This window comes from Muntiacus reevesi, chromosome 4, assembly GCF_963930625.1.
Source record: "Muntiacus reevesi chromosome 4, mMunRee1.1, whole genome shotgun sequence".
NCBI classification, from domain to species: Eukaryota; Metazoa; Chordata; class Mammalia; order Artiodactyla; family Cervidae; genus Muntiacus; species Muntiacus reevesi.
In genome coordinates, this window is record NC_089252.1 from 77,566,267 (window position 1) to 77,574,734 (window position 8,468).

Consider the following 8,468-nt stretch of genomic DNA (forward strand, 5'->3'; position numbering starts at 1 on the left):
TTCATGTTGATGTATGACAAAAACATCACAATATTGTAAAGTAATTATTTTCCAATTAAAATTAATTAATTTAAAAAAGTTGAAGCTAAGAAGGCTATTATTTGGGATTCTATTCCTTTGATAAACTAAATATAAAGCAGGCATTCACCTTTAGAAGGAAGGCTTTGTTTGAGGATGCCACACTCAGGGGCATTTTTTTGTTTTCAATATTTACTTATTTATTTGGCTGTGCCAGGTCAGTCATAGTTGTGGCATATGAACTCTTAGTTGCAGCAAGTGGGATCTAGTTCCCTGACCAGGGATTGAACCCGGGCCCCCTGCATTGGGAGTGCAGCATCTTAGCCACTGGGCCACCAGGGAAGTCCTACTCCAGGGGCATGTCAGAGAAAAGGCATGTGGTTTAGTAGAAAATCCACAGATTTGGGAATTCAACTAAGATGAATTCTGCCAGCTGTGGTGTTTACTTACATCTTGTTTTACTCCAAAGCTCATCCCAATTTGGACCCAGCTTTCAGGTCAGTCACCACGGGGGGGTCTTGAGCCTGTAAGTGGCCACCTCTCCCGTAATGTGCCCTTCACCTGCCTTGGCTCCTCTAATCTGCCCAGAACATCTTGACCCAGCTCTCTATGTCACGCAAGCCCTGGCCCAGTTATCTTCTGGGAGGGTTTCCTAACAAACTGAAATGTTCGTTTTCTGTACATCTCCTGAGCTTTGTGCTGTTGCTCTAGAGTTGATCATATAACATTTCTGGTTATTTTAATATATTTTCAGTCCTTCAAAAGCTGGGAACAGACTTAATTCATAGCAGTATCTTAGACCTTCTGATGCTGAAAACATTTGAAACCGTTTTCATAATTTTTATTTTTTTAAAGAAAAAAAGAAGCTGATAACTCATCAAATTTCGCAGAATCTTAAAACAGAAGATTAATTAAAGTAAAATTCCCCATTTTCCTCTAACCCTTCCTGTCTGTCTCGCCAGTGGGAAGAACCATTCACAGTTGGGAGCAGTAATCCTTTAGACATGCATTTGCATGGTATGCCTTACAGACATGTACATTCAAGGTCCTAGAAAATTGTTTTAAATGGAATTATGATTTACATATTATAAGCAACATACTTTCTTTGCTGAGGACACTTGATATTGTTTTCTAGTATTCCATTTTAAGTACCTTATTTATGTGTTAGTTTTCCTATTAGAAGACATATTTTCCATTTTTTACTATTAAAGACAAGGCTATGAAAAGTATCCCTGAAAGTTTTCAGTCTGTTTCACCCCAAATTTGGAAATGTTGCTTCATAAGTTTCTTTGAAATGTTTGATTTATTCTCTCCCCTTCTCACTAAGATAACAAAAACTTTAAATTTCAAACATGATCATTTGAAAACTGTTGGCTTTCACAACTGTTTCCAAACAATTTTTACCATTTTAAATCTGAACATCTTAACAACAATTTCAACGCATTTTAGATATTAGCTTATTTGTAGGCTTGCTGATGAGTTGAAATTTTTTGACAATGATTTTATATCCTACATTTTAATGATCTGAGTGTTCCAAAATAACATCCTAATATTTTGAAGCATTTAAAAACTCACTGAGCTTTAAAAAATATTTATAAAAAATTTAAGTGATGATTAGAAACTGCAGAAAAACATTGCATGTTCATCATGCAGCTTTACTGTTCCAAATATTTTTTTCTTTCAGAGTTTGTCTTCTAAAGTTAAACAGTACATTTTAAATATGTTATTCTTATTGCAGGAATATGAATATTTCTTATCACCGTGACATTCTGCTTTTCTCCTATCTGAAATGGAACTCCCTTTCCTTCGTTCACTTGGCCTTCAGTGTGACAGCCAGTATTACAGGTGTTGGGACACAATAGTATAATCAATAAGAGACAAAAATGCCTACACAGAGCTTACATTCTAATGGGGGAGATGAAAAATATATACATTAAGTAAAATATGTAAGATAAGATAAATTCTGAGAAGAAAAACAAAGGTGAGAAAAAAAATAGGAAGTTTTGAGGGTAGGGCTTGCAGTTTTAGGTAGGGTGGCCAGGAAATGGGTTACAGAATATACTTTTGGGTAGAAGGGCTGCGTGAAGTGAGGGTGGGAGCCGTGTGGATATTTGTTGAAAGGGCCTCTCAGGTTGAGGAATAGCAAGTGCAAAGGTCCTGAGGCAGGAATGTAGCTGGCGTGTTTGAGGCCCTGCAAGGAGACAGCGTGGCTGAATTCCAGTGAACAAATGAAACTCAGGGAGAGTAATGGGAGATGATGTGTGCACCCCACACTGTCATACATGGGTGAGTTCACGTCTTCCTTTCCTACATCAGACTGGGAGCCTTTGAAAGGCAGGCAGGGCCTGTCTTACTCAACTCCAAGCAGATACTCAACATATTTTTAATACAAATAAGTGATTTATTTTAATCTTTTACTTTACATTTTTCAAAAATGAGTTTTTTAAAAGAAGTTTTTGGTATTCGTAAGCTTTTTTAAATTTTATGTTGGGGTACAATTTATTCACAATGTGTTAGTTTCAGCTATACAGCAAAGTGATTCAGATATATATATAGATATATATCCATTCTTTTTCAGGTTTATTTCTGATATGGGTTATTACAGAATATTGAGTAGAGTTCCCTGTGCTAGACAGTAAGTCCTTTGGGATTATCTCTCTTATTTATAGCATTATGTAAATGTTAACCCTCACCTCCTCGTTTATCCCTGTCCTGTACCTTTCCCCTTTGGTAACTAGAAGTTTCTTTTGAAGATGAGTTTTGAAACAAGTATATAATAATCTGAATTGTGGAAACTTAGCAGTTTTGGAGGATGGCAAACAAATAACCACATTAGCCTCGTCGGGTGACTCTGTCCATTATATACACAGGTTTATAATCTATATGTCACAGTGACTGTCTGAGGTGTGCTTTATAACTCCCTCCGTGTGTGCCCTTGCTAAAAGCCTTTCTTTCCACCTGGAAAGGCCTTCCCTTCATAAAAAAATAGACATTGGAATGTCCCTAGCTCAAAAGAACCATCTCCAAATAACCTTCTCACTTACCACCTCTGACCCAGGCTTAAATGCTATTAACAATTTTCTGGCTCTTATATTAGTATCAGTCTGCATTCTTAAATTTGTGAAGATTAACTGGCATATATATCTCTGCTGGAAGCCAGCAACAGATTCATTTTCCTATGGCTTATAGCTCACAATGCATCGTCTGTGTAAAGGGAGAACCCATTAACAGTTTGCAGCATCAAAATTATTCGAAAGTAAGCAATTTCGGTTTCAGAGGCAATCCATATTGAAGACAGCCCATTGTGTAAGAGTCATGAATTGATTTAAAGGCTTTCACAGATGGACATCTTCCTAATAGAAATCAGTGCAATGTTCCTCCCCATTGTTTAGCCAATGGACCTTCTAAAAAACCAACTAGGCACTGTTATATGTTGGGAGGATCTGGAGAAAGTAAATAATTCACTACTCATGATTCTTAGCCTCAAGTAAATCGCCTACCTTATGTTCTCTAAAAGGTCAGTGGAATCAATCACCATTGTTCTTTTATGCTCATTAAGTATTTTGTATGAACACTCAATCAGTCCCTCAGTAAACACTGACAAATGGCCTACTGTGTGTTCAGCATAGGGAATTTTGCTTTGGAGTCCAAAGCGCTTACACATGATTTCCATCCTCATGAAATTATTCCGTACCATGGCATCTACAAATATCTCCCTGCTCTTTCCAGCGATGGATGTGACTGATTGTGAAATTCTATGTTGCTACTCCTAAGAGTGACCTAAAATTTTTCTCAAGAAAGCCACGTAATTGGAGCTCACACATGAGGTGAAATCTGCTAGCTCTTTCGTATGCAGGATTTCACAATGTGGGTGCAGTGAGGCAGTGAGAGTTAACTGGAGCACAGCCATGAGAATTGGAAGCCTGGTCCAGTGGATGGGTCACTGGGCAAGAAGTCAGGAGTGCTGGCTCCATTGCCTGTTTTGACACTGGAAATGCAATTTGGGGCAAGTCACTTCAACTTCTGGACCTTTTCTTTTGGATAACCCTTTTGTATAGTTTAGTGAAAGCTATGGTTTCTCCAGTAGTCATGTATGGATGTGAGAGTTGAACCATTAAGAAGGCTGAGCGTTGAAGAATTGAGGTTTTTGAACTGTGGTGTTGGAGAAGACTCTTTGAGAGTCCCTTGGACAGCAAGGAGATCAAACCAGTCAATCCTAAAGGAAATCAACCCTGAATATAAGTTGGAAAGACTGATGCTGAAGCTCAATACTTTGGCCACTTGATGCAATAAGTCGACTCACTGGGAAAGACCCTGATTCTGGGACAGATAGGAGGCAGGAGGAGAAGGTGACAACAGAGGACGAGATGGTTGGATGGCATCACTGATCCAATGGACATGAGTTTGTGCAAACTCCAGGAGATGGTGAAGGACAGGGAAGCCTGGCGTGCTGCATTCTATGCGGTCTCAAAGAGTCAGACATGATTAAGCAACTAAACAATAAATCAACCCTTATGTAGACAGAATATATATATTTATTTCCAAACCATCTCAGTTTATTACAATAAGATATCAATTATTATTGATGAGTCAGTGATCCATGGTGACAGGTTTGTTCCAAGTTCAAGATCAGACTTGGGTCTTTCTGATGTTCTGAAGTAGCGGCAGCTGTCAGGACTGTTCTTATGGTTGATGAGAAGGGTGCGAGCAGTAAAATCAAGCTGCCTAAGACTCTACTCAAGTAGACAGTATGTTGTAGACAGAATATTTCCACAGCAGTTGTTTCTTTATATGTAGGAGCTTGGCTCAATTCAGGGCTTCATATTTCTCTTACCCAAACTTCTGTTGGAAAATTCCTACTGAGCACTTACTCCATGCCAGACATGCTGCTAAAGGACCCAGTTCCCACCCGTCTGTGAGGAGTTTTTCCCACGTCGCCAGGCAGTGCTCCCATACCAACTGAGTGTCTTACAGTTCAACTCACTTCAGACACTATATGCCTGGATATATCTCCAGAAGATATTGAAGGACAGGGAAGCCTTATGTGCTGCAGTTCATGGGGTCACAAAGCGTCGGACATGACTTAGAGGCTGAAAGAACAACCTGGATACAACATCAGATCCCACAGTTAAAGGTTCAGTTCCCCAAAGACTGCCCCACATTAGACACCAATCCCAGGTCCAGGTTATCAGCTGTGCTTCTGACCAGTGGGGAACTATAAATCAGAGGTTCCCAACAATCTCCTTGTTGGATTCAATTGATTTGCTGAAATGGCTCCCAGAACTCAGGAAACCTGTTTATTCAGTTGATCATCAACTTATTACAAAGGATGTTAAAGAGTAGGAATCAACAGCCAAGTGGAGAGATACACAGGGTTAGTTCCTGAACAAGAGCTCTGTCCTCATGGAGTCTGGGGTCTGGCACAGAGGAAGTGTTCTACTCCTCCATCCTGGAAGCTCTTCACGGCTCCTCCTCCTGGGTTTTTCTGGGGGCTTCATTCCGTAGGTATGATTGATTGCATCATTGGCTGCTAGTGACTGACTCAACCTCCAGCGCCTCTCTCCTCCCCAGAAATCAGGGGTGGGACTGAAACCTCCAGTCCTCTCTTCATGGCTGGTTTTCCTGACAACTAGTCCCATTCTTAGATGCTTTCCAAAAACCAGTTCATTAACATAAACCCAGATGTGGTATAAAGGAGTTGTTGTGAATTACAGGATGTCTGTTTCCCCTCTGTGGCCCTGAAGTCACTTCAGGAACTGAAGATAAGAGACCAAATATCAAAACAAAAGATGCTCCTGTGGCTCTTTTCCGAGGCTTTTGGGAGCTGAGAGCTGAGAGCTGTGGATGAAGACCAAGCTATATTTATTAAAAAATCACAGTGTCACAGGACTTTGTCTTTGTCAAGCAGTTTAATTTTCCCACTGACCCTATGTAGTAGGTCCTATTAATGTCCCCATTACACAGATGAGGAAACTGAGGCACAGAGAAGTGAAGTAATTTACCCTCAGTCCCACAGTTATTGAGTATCTTTGAGTTTGAATCCTCCTCTAGGCTGCCTGACCTCCAAGTAACTTTGAAGTCCATTCCTTGATTTGCTGCACTCGATTGAGGCCACTGCGGTTTCCGGAATTTGCTTTCATTGAAGCCAGAGACGTGGACTGCAAGACCCTGCCGCCTTTGCCCCTCAGTGCTCCTCCAACCCCCACACTTCCCCTGAGGCACCTCTGTGGGACCCAGTGGATCCAAGAAACACCTTCAGGACCTCTGGACTGGAAGACCCCTGGCTTTTCAGTCCCTTGCACCTGGCTAACCCAGCAGCATGAAATAGCAGCATCCATTTCCCAGTCCTCAAGGGAGCCACTTAAGATACAGAGGATGCTAACTTGTATCCTGGCTTTACAAAATGTACCAAATAGGAAGTGCTTATTCAGGGCTGTTTTGAGGGCTGCCAAGGATGGTGTTTGTTATATTATTCAGTGTCTTCCTGCTGGAGGCCCAGGGGAGGCATCTTTCTCTGGCCTCTATGTGAAGGGCTTTTCTTGACCACTGGTATACTTTAGCCTCAGAGACTCTGTGAATCCCCTAACCCACTGTGGCTGTCTTGACATATTGGCCTCTGGACAACTCAGTTCCAGTTTAGTGGCAGAATCCTAGGGAGTTTACTGGCTTTGCCCATGGCTCTAAATGATTCTTCCCCTTATTTTCCTTTTGGCTCATTTTTCTTCCTTTTAATTTAGTTTATTTTTCTGTGGCCTGTGCATTTGGAGAAGCGATCTTAAATCTCTTTTGGAACAAGGTGAAGTATGAGTGAAGAAAAATTATTTTCTTTAAAAAGTTATATCCCTCTCATGACCGTATCTGGGCTTCCTTAATTAGCTCAGCATCTTGGATGAATGAGTTTTTCATTGCTATAGATAGTATTTTAAAGTTCACTGAAAAAAAAAAAAAATAAAATTCACTGTAAAGGTGGACCCAAGTCTTACTAGAGATGAAAGAAAATAAGGGGCCTGTTCCCTACTTTCCTCATATGGTAGACATGCTGTTGTGGGTACAAGAGTTGTTCAAGATGAAGAAATGAGAGTGAAGCTGGAAAAAAAGAAAAGGCATCTCAAGAACAGAATTCCTGTTAGCTGAGTCCCTATTTTGTGTTAGAGACCATGCTATGACATGTATATTATTGTATGTATATTTTGTCATTTAATCTTTACAGCAAATTTGTGACTTCCTCTCCTCCTTTTACTTAAACGAAACCTGAAGTTTGACGAGGTTTAGGGAAAGAAGCAAGGATCTGGTGGTTGGATGTTTCCATTAGTTTCCTGTGTCTGTCTGTCTTCTTAGCCATGTATATTATCCCAAGTTCACACAGCTTCATCTCTTTGGTGGGGCTGCCACTTCCCAGCTGACCCCGTTGCCTGCAGCCTGGCACCCTCTACCTTGTTCTTCAAACTGCAGCCGGAGTTGGAGCGAATTGCATCTCTGGTCATTTTACTTGCCAGAGATCCTAGGATTTAAAGATTTATTTGTTTTATCATTCATTGATTCAATGTTTATTGAGCATCACTTATGTGCCAGGCTCTGCTCTAGGTCAGGGGACAAAGGATTGTCTAATAGAGAAAAAGAGCCCTGCCATGGTTGGAGTTTGCCTTCTGGTTGGGGGGGGCAACTATTGGGCAGACATTAAATACTCAAAAACATATTTCAACAAATCAAAGGAAAAAAGTAGGACTCAGGAGGTAGAGAGTGCTGGGTGGAGAGGCAGGCAATTGCAATTTTAAACAGACTGGAGAGTGAGAGTGGAATAGACTGATCAGGTGACATTTAAGCAGGGACCTCAAGGAGGTGAAGGGGTTATTCAGTGAACCAAGTAAGTATCTGAGTATTCCAAGCATAGAGCAAGTAAGTTCAAGGGCACAGGGCTGTCTGACACATCCATGAACAATAAGGAGACCAATGTGGCTGGAGTGGAGTGACCAGCAGACCCTCTCCGTGGTGGAAATCAGCTTCATGTCAGATGTTAGGTCTAAAATAAGATGCAGGCAGCTTGGATTCAGAGAGTTCTCTGGGTGATGAGCCTCTACACCATCTGGTGGCCAGCATCTCAGAAAGAAGGCTGTCTTTAGTCATGACACTGAAGGAAAAGTAGATATTTTACAAGCCCTTCCAAACTTAAACACTCTTTTCTTGCCCCTAGCTACCTGTGAAATAAAACCACTGAAAAATATTAGTTCAGTGATATACGCTTAGGGGAAATCTTGAGGTCCAGGTTCATCTGGAGATACTTCAGAAAGATTTCTTATTTTGAGTATTTTATCTGGAGGAGTTACTGAGTAGTAAATAAAAACAAAAATAAAACAGAACTCATTGAAATACAGTTGATTAACAACTTTGTGGTAATTTCTGCTATACAGCAAAGTGATTCACACATTCTGTTTTATATTCTTTTTCATTAT

General features: G+C 40.6%; 1 non-coding gene across 1 annotated transcript; it reads right to left on the minus strand.

Annotated features, from left to right (window-relative positions):
- Positions 1-287: 287 nt before the first annotated feature.
- On the minus strand, positions 288-360 carry TRNAG-CCC (transfer RNA glycine (anticodon CCC)). The gene has a single exon. It is a non-coding gene; the product is annotated as a tRNA-Gly (tRNA).
- Positions 361-8,468: the final 8,108 nt, after the last annotated feature.